Source organism: Rattus norvegicus, chromosome 7 (assembly GCF_021556685.1).
Source record: "Rattus norvegicus strain SHRSP/BbbUtx chromosome 7, alternate assembly SHRSP_T2T, whole genome shotgun sequence".
NCBI classification, from domain to species: Eukaryota; Metazoa; Chordata; class Mammalia; order Rodentia; family Muridae; genus Rattus; species Rattus norvegicus.
The window spans coordinates 33,123,282-33,141,144 of NC_141540.1; the positions used below are offsets into that span (position 1 = coordinate 33,123,282).

Consider the following 17,863-nt stretch of genomic DNA (forward strand, 5'->3'; position numbering starts at 1 on the left):
GACATGACCAACAGTAAGCTCTGTTATTCCCATACATTTGGGAACTGTTTTTTTTTTTAATTAAAATGGGTTTATGGTGCCTTTTAAGTATCATTTTCTATGGTGTATGCTAATGTGTTTTCTGGGAGAACAAGAGCACACAAGGTTCTCCTCTCTGTATGTAAACATCACATGTGATGGTAGGGAGGGGTTGGCAAACCATTTGTTTAGTTCTATAGATATTTTTAAAAGTCATATACTTAACAAAAGAACATTTCTCAGTCAGGTCAGAGGTCAGAAACCTGTTGGTGATTGACAATGTTTTTAACTTGGGCTAGTGTTCTGAAGAACAGGAAGGTAGATTATAATCTGGGTCACAGAAGAGATTGAGGTGTCATGAAGAGGAACGAGAGGGATGGGTTTTGGTCTGCTAATTTTTCAGATCTATCTTACTTTTAAGACCAGGCCATGACAAAGATATATATATATATCTTTCACATTGTTAGTATTTGCGTATCAAATTCCATTGACACCATTGACAAGGACAGCATTTATTTTATTGAGCATGTACCTGCCCTGTCTGTATTATTGGCTTTCACATTATTTATTATAACAAAAGCTCTGTGTCGTGATACACAGAGCTGGTGCCAGGAGTCTTCATCCAAATGACTGTGAACCAGGGTTTATGTGAACTTGACCATTAGTGGAGACTGTGATTAATTTATCTTGGCCCAGTATTACCCAAGGCCTGCCACAGAACTGTGTTGGTTGCTGACTGAACTGGTTAATATGCCCAGTGAGAAGTTGCTTTGTTCAAGTTTATGAGACGTTAGTTTTAGTCAGTATTTAAAAGAAAATCCGAATTGAAAATAAAAAAGAGACTATCTTGAGAAATCTGTAAAATAAGTTTGGAAACAAAAAGCAGTTTCCTATTTAATCCTTAGACCAGAAAAATATAAGTAATTCTGGCCCTCTGTCTTCTGCTAATTAGACTGCTACTGACACTCAGTCAATAGCACTGTGCTACTCAAATTCTCTATGCAATTGTCAGGGCATAATTTATTAGTCAGTGACACGCTACCATCTCTGTCCAATCTTGACTGTGGGTCTTAGTTTTGTTTTCCTTTGCTGAAGCTCAGTCATCCCAAGAGATGACGAAGGGATAGACCTGTCTAACCCTTTGTATTGCCGGGAGTAGCAAAGCCATAGCAACTCTGCCAAGTGCCTGTGACATTCGGAGTTTGGTGACACTTATTTTCTCCCTAATCACTCTGTTTCCACCTTTCCTGCGTCTGCTGTTTTCATGGCAGTCTCCAGCTATTCTAGGCATAGCGAAAATTAGCTCTTCCTCCCACTAAAGTTTTTAAAAGTTATTTACGATGGTGCATAAATAGTTGAATTAAGAATTTTATGTTTACAATAGACACTTTTATTTTGACCGAGGATGGCTTTACCCCAAACAATGAAAGTCTTGACTACAACACTGCATGCATTAGAGAATGCTCTGTTATTAAGGTACCTCTGAGACTTCTCTTCAGTTTCTCTTTTCTGTGTTACCAGGTTGGGAACCCTGGAGCTTTGCTTTTCGAGTGCAGGCACTAAGTGGAGACTGTAAGAGAACAACGCAGGTACTGCTGCTCATTGACCTACCCATTCCTGTTGATGCTGCCCTCACAACAATATCCTTCAACTTCGAAATGAAAAGCTAATCCAGATTCCAGCTTTCAAAGGCAAGCATTTCTCAAACTAGACTCCCTTCTCTGTGCCTCCTGCATGCTGGAATGGGCAGGATAGCTTTTCTTCAGAACTGTGGGGCTCATCTTCCTCCTACCTGCCTGATCCTTATCATTCAGTCTCTTTTTTAATCCCATGAGCCTTAGGGTCAGTTGCGGCTTCAATTCTTACCATTATTGTTCATGTGGCCTCGGTGTTTCTTTTGTGACCCTGAAGCTGCTCACCTCCCGGCATTAACATCTCGTGACCCACCATGCGTCCTCTGCCTGAGTAGAAGTATGAGAAGAAATTCTCAAGAGACAGATGTTGCTTTCTCTTTCACTTCTAAGTAGAAAACCACGTGAGCAGCGTCTACCTCACCCATCTTTCTTGCTAATCTAATTGAACACAGACACAGTCTAAAGGCAGTTGCTGGATTTGGTTATTGTTTGTTTATTTGTCTAGTTGCCTCTGGAGACAGAGTCTCCTCCTGTGTCCAGGCTGACCTCAAATTCACACCACTCTTCTTATCTCACTCTTTTTTTTCCAAGTCCTGGAATTACAGGTTGGGACCAGCAGGACAAGTCATTCCTAAAGTTGAAGTCTGCAATATCCTAATCCAAAGTCTAATTTCTACCTTAGAGAGGTTTTCTCCCTTCTGCTGGAGTTTCATTTTCCTAAAAATACACTAGTTTAAAAACAGAGAAAAAATTATATACGACATCATCTGAACCCTAGAAGAGGTCACAGACTAAGGCATTATGTAAGTGTGACAATCAGCAGTAATTAACTTGGGGTGTTCTATGACTATTCCAATCCCCAGTGTATGCTTTTTCTCGTGACAATCACATGTCATGTGACTTGTAACCCTCTTTCCTAGAGGGAGAGTGTGATTCCTTGCCTTGTTCACACCATCCTTGACCATAACACTAGTTTTGGCGTGTGGAGCATGAGTTGAAGTGATACGTGACACACTAGGGGCAGACATTTAGGTGGTTTGCCATGAAATCCTTCATTGCCAAGAAAATGCGTGACTGAGGTGCAGATGGCTTCTTCACTCAGGCCTTGTAATAAAAATGACATTTGAAGCAAACCTCACCTGAGTCTCAGCTAACATGTTATGAGAGGAAGAAACAATCATTTGGAGAGCCCACTGAGATTAGAGCCTTATCATTTACTGCAACAGAACCTAGTGAAACCTGACCGAGTCAACCTTTAACCCAGAGAAGATATTCCTATGCTTTACAGCCTAAAATAGATGGATTTCCCCTCTGGTGGAAAAGCCATATCAATCCATAAGGTGAAGTAGGAGAAAAACGAATGAGACTTGTGGGTTGGGAGGAGCAGTAAAGGGAGAAGGATAGCTGATGAAGGTTGGCATAGAAGAGAATATTTGTGTTAGAGCTAAGGAAAAGGCATGCCCAAGGAAGAAAGGGCAAGAAAGAGGGAAAGGGATTATAAATGGTTCTTAAGAAAAGCAGTAGAATGTTTTGAATGTATTTCACACAGCCTCTGGGCAGAGGGTGCTTTCTGTCTCAGATGGGTAGTATACAGAAAGGACAATATGAATCTGGCAGGTCAGATGCTCTGTGCTAAACTGTTACTTGCATCAAGACTTTGTAAGATTTTTATATAACAAAAGGTCAAAATTTTAAAAATAAAAGGACTTCAGGGGGAATCACTATCCCTGAACTCAAGCAGTATTACAAAGCAATAGTGATAAAAACTGCATGGTATTGGTACAGAGACAGACAGATAGACCAATGGAATAGAATTGAAGACCCAGAAATGAACCCACACACCTATGGTGACTTGATTTTTGACAAAGGAGCCAAAACCATCAAATGGAAAAAAGATAGCATTTTCAGCAAATGGTGCTGGTTCAACTGGAGGTCAGCATGTAGAAGAATGCAGATCGATCCATGCTTATCACCCTGTACAAAGCTTAAGTCCAAGTGGATCAAGGACCTCCACATCAAACCAGACACACTCAAACTAATAGAAGAAAAACTAGGGAAGCATCTGGAACACATGGGCACTGGAAAAAATTTCCTGAACAAAACACCAATGGCTTACGCTCTAAGATCAAGAATCGACAAATGGGATCTCATAAAACTGCAAAGCTTCTGTAAGGCAAAGGACACTGTGGTTAGGACAAAACGGCAACCAACAGATTGGGAAAAGATCTTTACCAATCCTACAACAGATAGAGGCCTTATACCCAAAATATACAAAGAACTCAAGAAGTTAGACCGCAGGGAAACAAATAACCCTATTAAAAAATGGGGTTCAGAGCTAAACAAAGAATTCACAGCTGAGGAATGCCGAATGGCTGAGAAACACCTAAAGAAATGTTCAACATCTTTAGTCATAAGGGAAATGCAAATCAAAACAACCCTGAGATTTCACCTCACACCAGTGAGAATGGCTAAGATCAAAAACTCAGGTGACAGCAGATGCTGGCGAGGATGTGGAGAAAGAGGAACACTCCTCCATTGTTGGTGGGATTGCAGACTGGTACAACCATTCTGGAAATCAGTCTGGAGGATCCTCAGAAAATTGGACATTGGACTGCCTGAGGATCCAGCTATACCTCTCTTGGGCATATACCCAAAAGATGCCCCAACATATAAAAAAGACACGTGCTCCACTATGTTCATTGCAGCCTTATTTATAATAGCCAGAAGCTGGAAAGAACCCAGATGCCCTTCAACAGAGGAATGGATACAGAAAATGTGGTACATCTACACAATGGAATATTACTCAGCTATCAAAAACAACGACTTTATGAAATTCGTAGGCAAATGGCTGGAACTGGAAAATATCATCCTGAGTGAGCTAACCCAATCACAGAAAGACATACATGGTATGCACTCATTGATAAGTGGCTATTAGCCCAAATGCTTGAATTACCCTAGATGCCTAGAACAAATGAAACTCAAGACGGATGATCAAAATGTGAATGCTTCACTCCTCCTTTAAAAAGAGAACATGAATACCCTTGGCAGGGAAGAGAGAGACAAAGATTAAAACAGAGACTGAAGGAACACCCATTCAGAGCCTGCCCCACATGTGGCCCATACATATACAGCCACCCAATTAGACAAGATGGATGAAGCAAAGAAGTGCAGACCGACAGGAGCCGGATGTAGATCGCTCCTGAGAGACACAGCCAGAATACAGCAAATACAGAGGCGAATGCCAGCAGCAAACCACTGAACTGAGAATAGGACCCCCGTTGAAGGAATCAGAGAAAGAACTGGAAGAGCTTGAAGGGGCTCGAGACCCCATATGTACAACAATGCCAAGCAACCAGAGCTTCCAGGGACTAAGCCACTACCTAAAGACTATACATGGACTGACCCTGGACTCTGACCTCATAGGTAGCAATGAATATCCTAGTAAGAGCACCAGTGGAAGGGGAAGCCCTGGGTCCTGCTAAGACTGAACCCCCAGTGAACTAGACTGTTGGGGGGAGGGCGGCAATGGGGGGAGGGTTGGGAGGGGAACACCCATAAGGAAGGGGAGGGGGGAGGGGGATGTTTGCCCGGATACCGGGAAAGGGAATAACACTCGAAATGTATATAAGAAATACTCACGTTAATAAAAAATAAAAAATAAAAAAAAAAATAAAAAAAAAGAAATAAAAATATCTGCCTTGGAAGGATGACTATTCTTCCAAGGTTGTCCTTTATATCTTTTGAGAAATGCAGATAAAACACTGGAACTCTTCTGTAATTACTCTGATGCTGCATTATACTTTGTCCACTATCTAGACACAGACACAAATAATTGTGGTCCAATATAATCAGCTTCATAACCATCATTTAAAAACACCAATGAGCTCAGAAGGCTAATATCATGTGCATGAGACATAAGACATTTCATGAAGATGACCCCTGAAGTCCTTGCTGAAGAGAAAAGAGTCCATCAGAGAGAAAGGAGATAGTAGTACCTTACAGGAAGGATCAATATCCAGTGAATACTTAGAAAACTTCTCTGTCTGTATTGTAAAGGTATATACCCCTGAAAGCTGAGGAAAGAATGCAAGAAACTGAAAAATCAAATTTCTACGTCATGTTAAGAAGTTTGAGCTTCATTCTGATGTCCCAGGGAAGACATTGAAAGGTTTTAAACAAGAAAGCGATGCTTTTTCAGGGGTAGCACTTAGTACTTGGTAAGGGAGTATATGGCCAAAAGGGACCAGGGATGGGTATTGAAATCCTGCCCATACTGATCTGAGAATCTAGGAGCAAGGAGGGCATCTCCTAAATATGCAAAGGTCTTGCATGCACCAGAGGCTGCTGTCTTGCAATGATCTGTGATATAAACATAGTAGGCAGATGTGTTGGTGAGGAAAAACAAGAGAGCAAGAGAGATAAGTTATTATACAGGGCTTTCAGTCTAACAACGTGGCTACTAGGATACACACACACCCTTACTACACACTTTAACCCTAAACAATGAAGATAAAGTTAGTTTGTAGAAAGAAGCACCCACGTTTAAAAGTGATGTCTAATTGATGGGCAGACAAAGTGATGAATCAGAGGAAGATTTGACAGAATATTTATGCCCTACTCTCATGAGAACAGAGAGAAAAGAGAGGCTACTCAAGAGAGAGAAGTTCAGAGAGAGAAAATGAGAAAGAGAAAGAGCAGTTTTCCTAAGACAGTTCTACAGAGAAAGGTTGCGGAGAGAGAACAAACTAGACACAGGTGAAGGCAGAATGAGCCATAGAATGGGAAGGAGCTAGAAGATTAGAACAGATTGCCAGAGTCAGTATGAAGCCACGTAGAGCAATTCAGTCAGAAGCTGAAACAAGCCAGTTTGAATTAGTCAGCCCGGAGAGAAGTTCTAAGTTAGAAGACCTGAGTTGATCAGCTATCCAGAGTTTAGAAAGAGCTAGAAAGAGTAGGCTTACTCAACAGTAGGTCTCAAAGGTTGAAAAAGCATTCTAGGCCCAGAATTGCATGAAGATTAGAATGCATGAAGATTGCATGAAGGTTAGAAGCTTCGAGGACTAGGCCTAAGTGAGCTGACAGAGTCTGTAAGTCTCTGAGTTGACAATTGCATCATACGAACAAAAGATACTTTTACAAGACATCCTAACTGTGTAAGAGTTTGTGGCCATTTCCAAGATGGTGATAGCAATGAGGTCAGAATGAGAAGGAAAGGTCAGAAGGGTTCACTGGTGATGGTGATCACTATGGAGGGTGATAGCATAAAATCCAGGCAACTTGCAGCGGTGATAGCTTTACTCTTGAGTGGGAAACAAAACTGGTGGCTTATGTATAGTGCTCAGGGTAAGGAAGTGGGGAGATGAAAACCAAGGTTTTCCCCTAGGCATAAAGGCATTTCTAAACTGCAGTTCTGGGTCACTGGTCATTTAAGTGATCACTATCTGCAATATTTCTGTATTTAACACCTCTTCCTCAACTGTGTTTCTGCAGTTATCGATACCCCTGCCAAAACAGATTGTTTGCTCTTCATGATCTACAGGAGCATTGATCAAGGACTTCCGTGTGGTGAGAAACGATCCTTTATAATACATTTGGAAGTAACATGTTTTTGTTGTTATTTTTGTGTGTATGTGATACAGCAGGTACGAGAAAGAAGAAAGGGGGAATGGGAGAGAAGGAATGGAGGACTTCCATGACAATCCCTCATTCTAACTCAACTTCTTGCTTAGTAACAGCCTAAACAGGAAGCCATTGGAAAGGACTCTTAAAAACCGTGTTAGGACACTGAAGTATTGCTGTTCACAATAAATGCTTTCCAGCAGGGGTACAGCAGGGTAAGGACCCAACTGTATTTGAGGAGCACTTAAGAGCCAGTAAGAGTTTTGCCATACACTCCAGAGGGTTTGTAGATAATACACAGTGATTTTTTTTTTATTTGTGTGTGTGAGAGACAAAGGCCGGGGGCTGGACAGGGAAGGACTCAGAGGTAAATGTGATTGAGGTGTATGGTGTGAAATGCTCAAGGAATCAACAAAAATATTATGTTAGAAAAACAGACTCATAAAACACAAAAACAGATGGTTTCTCAAATCCTAAGATAATTCACCTATCTTCAGAAATTCCAGCTACTCAAAGCTTTTCCTTTCCTATATGATTAGGCGACATCTTTGATCCTAAAACTTAAGTTTTATGCCATCAGGCCCCACTTGAACGGCACCACATGACTTTCAGAAGCACAAGCCTTAGGCTTTACTCCTTGTTTCACTGTCATCTCAGCTTAAAACTTGGCAAGAACACAGCTACATTCCCTGTGCCTCTGCAGAGCAACCTCAGTAGCATGTACATCGAGCATCCTAATGCCAGCAAGGAACTGCAATAAAACAAGTGTCCTGAGACTGCTCTGTGTCACTGGGGTAGCAAAAGAACATTAATCCTACTGAAATCAATCTTGTATCTCATTGCCTAAAGGATTCTCCTAAGACTTCAGATCGATGAAAAGAACAGAAAAACTCCAAATGCCCTGAAAGGAAAATTACAGCAGAAAGTATCTGCTCTAGCAATCAATATATTCAGATATCTATGCTGTGAAGATTTAAGAGACAACTCAGAATGTAGTACTAATACATATGAACATATCTGGAAGAGCGAGGACAAAGTGATTCTATTCCAGTTCAAGTCAGAAAGTCTTCCAAGCATCAACATACCCAGGTCTCCCTGCGGCTGCCACCAAGCTTGACCTCTATCCCTAAATCTTGGACTTCTGTGGGGTGGCATATATATATGGCTATGCAAGGCTGGGCAGTGGCACTCCAAATATGTATGTCTGCATCCCGATCTCTAGAATTTATCAATGCATCACTCTGTATGGCAAAGAAGAATTACGTTGCAGGTAGAATCGAGGCTGTTCATTGGCTGACTTGAAGACTGAGAATGCTATGGTTTAAATGAGGTTTGAGAACCAATGCCATGATATTAAAAAGTGTCTGAACCTTTTAGAGGAGGTCTAGAGGAAGTGGGAATGGTTTTCACAAGAGTAGGTTGTTACAAAAGATCAAACCTGTCCTCTGTCCATTAACTTGAGCTTTCTCTACTACTATGTGTCTAGATATTACTCTGTTAGCTAAGATACCCTTGACTGGAAGCCAATGCCAGGGCCATGGTCTTGGATTTTTAGAACTGTGAGCTAATGAATAGGTTTTCTTTACTCAGTTCCCAGCTCAGTTATCTTGTTACTACAATATAAAGCAGACTAAGACAAGGGTATTTTTCTGAAATTTCCAGGTGGACCTAATGTAATCACAAGGATACCTAGAAATGGAAAAGGAGGACAAATACCAGAGAAGAAGATGAGATAACAGAATCAAGGTCAGAATGATGGAATGCTTGGGGGGGGGGCATAAATTAGGAATACAGCGCCCTTTAAAAGTCAGAAAAGGCTGAGAAACAGATCTGCTTCGGAGTCTTCTGACATACTTTGATTTTATCCCAGTGATACCCTATGGGGTAGATATGATCATTATCCACATTTTAAAGCAGGAGAAAAATGGAGGTAAAGAATTCCTGAAGACTTATTCAAATACCGCTGATTCCAGCGCTTAGATCCTGAAGCTAGGCTCTCTGGCCCAGTCCTGTCTTCTTGTTCCTATATTGGACTTTCCTGTGGTGGATATACCAAATGACCACTGATCTAGTCACTTGAAATAAGAAACGGAATCCCTGTAGTCTCTGAAGGTGACAGTTCAACATGGCTATCCAACAACTTATGCGGAGGATCATTCTTTGTGGAGATGGCCTGTCTTGCGCGATATACTGGTTTTGTAATTTTTACCTGATTGTCCCTAGCTCTAAGAGAGTACTAACTAAAGAAATAAACCAATGCTGGTGTTGGTAAACAGAAAGAAAAACGGGATAATATTCCTATCTGTACCTAACATAGTTTTTAAAAGACAATTCAAAAATAGATCCACTTCCTGAAAAGCTCGTTGCATATGCATTATAAAAAGTAACACGACTCTCCCCCATCTCCTTTCTCATATCTAGCATCCATAGAAAATCTTTATTATAGGTATTAACCTTACAAAGCAATTGTCTCAAGGATGTTTCTGCTAATGCCATTTTAAGAATAAAGGGCAGCGGGATACTTAAGCAGAGCAACATCCCCAGGAAGGAGGTGAAGAGGAATAAATTAACGCTTAAATGGACTTGTCTACTACAGATACCAGATTACCATGGAGTTCAATTTATCAGACCTGTCTAGCGAGAAAGACAGATGGGCGGTGATTGTCAAGGAAGTGTGGAGGGGTCCAGTTTTGTGCTGCTCTGCCATCACCACTGAAGGAAAACTTAACAAGGTGTGGAGAGAGTTTTGATCATCACAAGGTAGGCAAGAGACATGACTAGTGTCTATCTTGTGACTGGAGGCCAGGATCTTGCTATTTTACAAGGTACAAGGTGGCTCTCCACAATAAAGGAGGGGGTGCCTCCCTATCTGTTTGTTTGTTTTTTTCTTTTTTTTTTCTTTTTCGGAGCTGGGGACTGAACCCAGGGCCTTGCGCTTGCTAGGCAAGCGCTCTACCACTGAGCTAAATCCCCAACCCCGGTGCCTCCCTATCTGTACTAGAATTTCTTCTCCATCATTGCCTAGTCCTTTAATAAACCTGTTTAATTTTTATCTCTTACCCAGCCAGGCAAGTTAGCCTCCCAGCATTTCCTGAGTTAAGAACAAGTACACAAGAGAGCTTTGGGCCTGTGATGTGGGTAAACTGCTCCAGACAGCATGTAAGGGTGGCCTGTAAAGACAGGAACTTCCTAAGAAATTATCCATTTCTCTCTTATCTATAAGGGGTCTATGGAATGGAAAAAATAGTAGACATGAGTCTAAGTATCTGAATAGCTACCTGAAGCAGGCATACTGTGCTTTTTTTTTTTTTCTGAGGAGGATTCACATTAGCCAGTGTTGTGAACAACTAAACTTCCACAGCATTAAATCACTGGTCGGTGCATCCAGGGAGGTGACTCGGTGGCTCATGTTCTTCACCTGTATGATGGTGATAGTGATATCTGTGGCTCAATAATGGTTGTCATGGAGATTTACACACAACACTTAGGATCATTTCTAGCATATAGAAAGAGGTTTTTTTCCCACACGTAAGTGCACCTTTGGTGACACCATGTAAAATACTTAAGTGTTATTTTAGACATATGAAGACGCTTACCCAGTGGTTTCCTTTCACTGATTCTAAAATACAGATTTGTCTATATTTACCACCCTGCATAAAACTCACCTCTAATGGATCTAAGGCCTTAACATAGAGTCAGACACACTGAACCTGACAGAAGAGAAAGTGAGGAACAGCCTTGAATACATTGGAATGGGAAGATTTTCCAAACAGAAAAGCATCAGTCTAGGCACTAAGAAGAGTAATTAATAAATGGGACCTCATGAAACTGAAAAGCTTTTTTGCACAGCAAGGGGATGACATCATTCAGACAAAGTAGCAACCATGGACTGGGAAACAATTTTTACAAACTACACATCTGTTAGAGGGCTAGTATCCAAAAACATATAAAGAACTAGAAAAACAAAACCCTATATACTAAGAAAACAAATAACCTGATTTGACATGGGGTATAGATCTAAACAGAGAATTCTCAATAGAGAAAACTCAAGTATCTGAGAGATATTTAAAGAAACGTTTGACATCGTTAGCCATTAGGGAAATGTAAATCAAAATTACTCTGAGATGCCTTCCTACACTAATCAGAAGGGCCAAATTCAATAAAACAGAGGACAGCTCATGCTGGGGAGGATTGCCAGGAGAAGAACATTCATTCACTGCTGGTGGGACTGCAAATTTGTACGGCCATTGTGGAAATCGGTGTCATGGTTCCTGAGGAAGACAGGAGTCAATCTACCTCAAGATCCAGCTGTACCACTACTAGGCGTACTCCAAGGATGATCACACACTTCAGGGACACTTTCTCGGTCAAGTTTGCTGCTGCTCTACTCATAATAGTCAGTGATTGGAAACAATCTAGATAATTCCTCATGCTCACACACTTCCTCCTACCACAGAGACACTTTCTCAATCGAGTTTGCTGCTGCTCTACTTATAATGGCTAGTGATTAGAAACACTCTAGATGTTATTCAATAGAAAAAAATGATAAAGAAAATGTACATTTACACAATGGGCTATTACCCACTTAAAACATGAAATTATGAAACTTACAGCTAAGTGGATAGAACTAGAAAAAAATCATGCTAAGGTAGCCCAGACCTAGAAAGACAATGATGTTATGTATTTGCTTATATGTGGATATTAGCTGTTAAGTCAATGAACACCATCCTACAATCTATAGAACCACAGAGGTTAGGAATAGAGTAAGGGACTATGGCAAAGGATCTTGTTAGGAAGGGGAAACAAAACCAATATGGATGGATAGAGGTACTGCAACCGAGAATGGGTGGATCAAGTGGGGAGGAGGAGGAGGAGGAGAGAGGGGGACAAGGGAAGGAATACAAGAAAGACAGCTAAAATTAAGGATCGTTTGAAGGGTACTATGGAAGCCTAATACAGTAGAAGCTTCCTAAAATATTACCTCTTTGATGGCAATCTAAAAAAATAGCATCACATAATGGGGACACAGAGCCTCAAATCTATAACCAGGATTGAGTTACAATCTAATTGAGATACTGGCTGAAAGGGGTCTCACAGGAACCCCCAAATAACCTGGGTTGTTGGCAAGACTATAGCCTGCTCTCCATAAACTGACAGCGAGGACCCACTGCTGGAAACAACACTTAGACAACTCATTGAACAGGGAGAAGACCAGTTGGTGCCTCCAGACAGCCTTCGCCTCTGTGTTCTAGCATCTCCGGTACGTGGAGGTGTTCTGCATGCTGCCAAAAGAAAAAATGCGAACACCAACCCAACCACAAAACTCTGGCCTACAGCGGTGTGCTGCCTGAAAGCTAGGCTAATGCAATGATGGCGCAAAGTCTGAAGGAGTAACTGACCAGTATCTGACTTTACTTAAGGTCCACTGCATGCGGTAGAACCCATACCCAACACTACTGGGTAACCAAGAACCAGAGGTCTAGGGTGAAGCCACACTACTGGCCTAAACAGAAAGTAGCATTAAAATGACTCCTAGTGACATCCATCTATACTCATGGATAAGAGCCTTGCTTAGGGATCACCAGAGAAGCTTCCTCCTGCAGCAGATAGGAATAAACACAGAGCCCCACAGCTAGACGTTGTGTAGAAAGTAAGAGAGACTGGAACACTCAGCCCTAAAGAGCATGTTTCCATCCAATCTCCTGCCTCGGGGCTCAGGGAATCCTGCAGAGGAGGAGACAGATGGAGTGTTAGAGCCAGAGGAAATGGAGGATGCCAGGAAAACAAGACCCTCAGAACCAACAGGATCAAAGCTCATATGAGCTCATGCATGGGTCTGTATCAGGTCCTTTGCATGTATATTATGGCTTCCAGTTTAATGGTTTTATGGATTCCTGAGTGTGTGAACAACTGGGTCTCTGAGTTTTGTGCCTTCTCTTGGGCTCCTTCCCTTCTGTTTGTTTGTTTTATCCAGTGTGTTATGTTTTGTTTTATTATATTATATATGTTATGTTATATTATTATCCCTTAGAAGCCAGTTTGTTTTCTAATGAGAGACAGAAAAGTGTAGATCCAGATGGGAGAGAAGGTGGGGGAAGAACTGGGAGGAGTTGAGGGAGGGGGAATTGTAATTAGGATAGATTATGTGAGAAAAGAAAGCTATTTTCAATAGAAGGAAAAAATTAAAAATAAACTTTACTGTAAAGAAACTGGCTATAAAAACATTAGACAGTGAGATTAACTCGACAAAACTCTACATATCTTAGTGTATTTCTGGACAGTTAAAAATAGTCCAGTCATGTTGAAACTGAGATGCTTCAGATTGGATTTTATAGTCTCATGGTCAGTTATGTTTTCTGCATGTATTAACCAAAAGAGAAAGAAAGGAAGGAAGGAAGGATGGGAGAAAGGAAGGCAGAAAAGCATTTTTCAAAGGCCAAATATAGATACATGTATAAGTATAGGGCTCGGCCAATTGTTTTTTTAATTGATCCTCAATTTCAATTCTTTTCTTGTATAATACAATTCAAAATGTAAGTCTTTTGTACTCTGTGTTGTCTTTATTATATTTTCCTTTTTTCTTTAATATATTCATTTACTAAACAAATATTGAATGCCCATTTATATATTGAGTGGTGTATTAGATTGAAGAGTCTTGTGAGCAAAATCAGACATGTCCTATGTCCCCTGAGTGTGTGCAGTTCACCTGAAGAGATATGAATTAATCATGAAAATGCTGAAATAAGGATTGAATTCCAAATGTGAAGTATTATATAAGAAATACATTGTTGGACTGGGGGGAGGTATGGCTCAGCCACTGTGTTTGCAGTTTGACATGAAGACAAAAGTTTGAATTCTAATATTCATATAGAAAGCCAGATGTGTTATTGCATATCTATACTCCCATGTCTGGGGGTCAGGATGGAGACAGGATGAGTTTGCTGGTTAACCAAGCCCAGACAAATTGGTTATTTTCTCAGTGACTAGTGCAAAAAAGTAACATGGAAACTGAGTAACATACTTGAGTTTATCTCCATGTGCATGTACACATGGACATGTACCACATATATTTTCCCTCCTCGCCTCTCTCCCTCTCTTCTTTCTTCCCTCTCTCCCTCCCCCTCCCTCTCACATTTCAAAAATAGGTTTCTATAAGAGGACAGAACAAATAGATCTTCAGAATGACTGACAGAAAGGAAAGGGTGGCTCAGGGTGGCTTCTCTAGGAAGAAACATTGATGCTGAGCTCTGAAACTTAGAGCAATTCATGATCATGTTACATTGAGAATCTAAAGGAAGTTGAGTGTCAAATGGTGGTTACCAAAGCTTGGGGGAGTAAAGGGCAAGAGGGATGTGGAGAGGATGGTGAGAAGCAGAAGCTGTTTCTGCATATTTTGTTCTTTACAGTGGGATGAATATAGTTAGAAATAATCCACAAGCTAAGTCACAAGAGCTATGAAAGAACTATTGGATGTATTTATCAATATATCATGTGAGTTTATGGTGAATATGACTGTCAACAACTGAATAAGCATAGGGGCCATGTGCTGACCCAGAGAATGATGTAGAGAAGGGACTTGAACCTGGTTTGAGATGAGCGTGCTGTCTGCTGACTCCAGAGCATCTGTTTCTCACTCACACCATCTATTATCAGTTTTATATATTCAGTTGTATTTCTCACTGGACAAATTGCAGTAAGCATTTACTATGGGATTTGAGAACTGTGGGACTTGTAGTTTGAGAGAGAAAGCAATGAGAATGTACCATACTAACCAAGGAAAAGAAAGACGTTCTACCAAGATATGGAAGATTGCGCATACTCAGAATCAATGGTAGAGATTGGGCACCATGGAAAGTTTTCTGGGAGAGATGTCTTTGGTAGATCCTGAAAGATGGGAGTCTAAGGGAAAGGTTACCCCAGGTGGAAGGAAGGGTAAGTGTAGGAGGGAGTAGAAAAGTACAAGGTGACTTAAAGAGGTCAGAGCTCAACAAGGCTAAAGCACATGCATAGCAGACAGATGAGGGAATTATTAAAAGGGTGTTTGATATTTAAGACACTTTCCTATTTTGATCATGAGTCATGAAACTTTCAGTTCTACTTTATATATCACATTCATGATCCACAGTTCCTGCCATTCTATTTTACTCCAACATGAACACAATGAGAAAGTTCTGCCAAGTCAACACATCACGTGAGCCCTTGGTATGCATGTGGAAAGCTGGGATCATGCAACAGCTCCCAGAACTCATTAAACAGCTATTTCTGATTAAATTAAGCCCATTAATATCATCCTCAAAACATCTTTAGGGAGTTTGTTTTCTAATTATATCAGTAACTGTTTCCAAGTTGGCAGCCAACATTCTTCACATCTTACTTTTACACACTAATCCAAGGGATGTTACCCATATGGCACAACGATTTTCAAACAAAAAGAAATTCTCATCAACCATAATACTTCAGAACTGTGTTTAATTTTTCATGTCCCACTGGCATGATATAAATGCCTCTGTTTTCTTGGTTGCCCTGAACGCTGATCCTCATGTTTGTGTAGGCCGCCCCTCTCCTTTTCTTCTTCAATTGTCCTCCTCTAGGTCTTATCTTCAGCAGACTGCTCTCCTCTTTTGAACAATGCTGGGCCCTCTGTGTATACCCTATAACCATATTCCCATAAATATTTACAGAAACCTACTTGTGCCTTCCCAAAGACCCCATCATGTTTAATGTCTCTTCTCTTTCCTACTTGACCCTCTCTTCTTCTTAGACTATGTTACCTTGCTGGCTAAGTCTTTATCCATGTGAATCATTTTCTTCATAGTCAACTTCCATCACTTGCCAACATCTTTCTAAATCTGGAGCACTTCCCTTCGCCTTTTAATGGGCCAGTGGCAGTTATTTAACACATAGTATATATATATATATATATTACCAGGCTATAGTCAAGATTGTGTTATTTGGTTCATACTCAGATAATGCCTGGAAAGGTGCAGACATCAAATTAGTGACTGCTGCACTAATATTTTTCCACTGACTTGATTTGCAAATATGTCAAAGGCTTCTCACATATGTGAGGAGGTGGAATACCATGGCCACCGTATGCTCTCCTACCTTAATTGTTACATATTTAAAAATACTTACTAAGATATTATTCCTACTCATGATCTCTAGTAATACTGGTTTTTATCTAGGTGCTTCTAAATTTGAGAGACTTGGTGACTAGCATTATCCTACAGCAAAGATAAGAGGAATATGCAGGTGAGAAGACTTGGTGGCACAGCTTACATTCCCTTGAAATTACCTAAAACTTCCATATTCCATGTACTTCATTAATTACCCCATCAATATATCTGTCTATCCATACGTCCACCCATCCATCCATCCATCTATCCATCTATCCATCCATCCATTCATCTATCCATCCACCCATCCACCCACCCACCCATCCATCTATCCAATCAGCCAGTCAGCCAACTAAATAACTAACTACCCAGCCAGCTAGCCAGTCAACAATCCAACCAACCAACCAACCAACCAACAACCAACCAACCAACCATCCAACCATCCATCCATCCATCCATCCATCCATCCATCCATCCATTCATCCATCCACCCATCCATCTATCCAATCAGCCAGTCAGCCAATTAAATAACTAACTACCCAGCCAGCTAGCCAGTCAACAATCCAACCAACCAACCAACAACCAACCAACCAACCATCCATCCATCCATCCATCTATCCATCCATCCATCCATCCACACTTATCCACTCCATCCATCCATTCACTTATCCACTTCCATCTTCCCATCTATCCATGTATTCACTCACCTATCCATGTCTGTACCCATTATCCCAAAGCTCTGAGCTCCTTCTACCCTGTGCCATGCATGCTTTCAGTCAGCTAAGAAACAAAGGCAAAATGCGACAGTAAACCACTCTCTACTCGTGAAGGATTAAAACAACAATTACTAGTCCTTAAAAAGACCTTCCAGGACTTAACCTAAAAGCAGAGACACGATAGCTTCCAGCTCCTTCTCGAGAAAATACCCAGGGATCCTGATCTCTGGATTAATATTGAGTACCATTTGGTTACTGATTTCCATGGAGGCTATTGGGGCTATGAGCTTCATGTTTTATGTTCAAGTAATGAGGCTGGGTTGGTATACATCAGACCTGTGGGGATGCAGGGCTTGCCTGTTTCACGGGCTTCCCCAGGGCTTCTGTTGTTCGCATTGATCTTTCCCAGCAAGACACATTTTGATGCGGACCATCTATCTATACCCCATTCTTTTTCCTTCTCTCCTTTGCTCCCACAGTTCAATTGATTTTTTTTTCTGTTGCTAAACACGCACTCACCATGCAGTCCCTGCACCTTCTGCACAACTGTCATTTGGTTTACATTTTTTAAAAAAAATCAGATTTGGCAACCATTTTTTAAAAAAAGATCTGTTACCCCTTTCCGTCTCCCAGGGAAGTCATATTTACTGAAGCTGTCACTACATTGGGCACAGGAAAGGCCAGGAAATGCAGAGTCTGTCTGAAGGTAGGCTGGGCTGACCTGACTAATACTCTCTTTGGGAGCCCACCCCCTGTTGTT

The 17,863-nt window shown here is 41.0% G+C and overlaps 1 protein-coding gene across 9 annotated transcripts in view; it reads right to left on the minus strand.

The window, feature by feature from the left end:
• Positions 1-17,863, minus strand: part of Ano4 (anoctamin 4) — a 409,328-nt gene that overhangs the window by 94,970 nt on the left and 296,495 nt on the right. The window lies entirely within an intron of this gene.